Raw genomic sequence first — 307 nt, 5'->3', positions numbered from 1 at the left:
GCTGTCTAATCAGCATCTTGATATGCCACACCTGTGAGGTGGATGGATTATCTCGGCAAAGGAGAAGTGCTCACTAACGCAGATACTGGCTGCGTTTACACGGGCACAAAAAATTCGATCTTTCGCTCACATCTGACACAGATCGGAATTTGTTGCACACGTGTAAACAAAAACCCGCACGAGATCCGATTTTTTTGCATCCGATCTGAGCCACTTCCAAATGTGGATTTTAATCGGATACACATCTGATATCTGGACATCCGACCTACGTCTAAACACACATATCCGATTCTCCACAGAACTCCCA

Source organism: Sinocyclocheilus anshuiensis, unplaced genomic scaffold, assembly GCF_001515605.1.
Source record: "Sinocyclocheilus anshuiensis isolate Anshui unplaced genomic scaffold, SAMN03320099.WGS_v1.1 scaffold418, whole genome shotgun sequence".
NCBI classification, from domain to species: Eukaryota; Metazoa; Chordata; class Actinopteri; order Cypriniformes; family Cyprinidae; genus Sinocyclocheilus; species Sinocyclocheilus anshuiensis.
Note: the sequence above shows the minus strand (reverse complement) of the source record.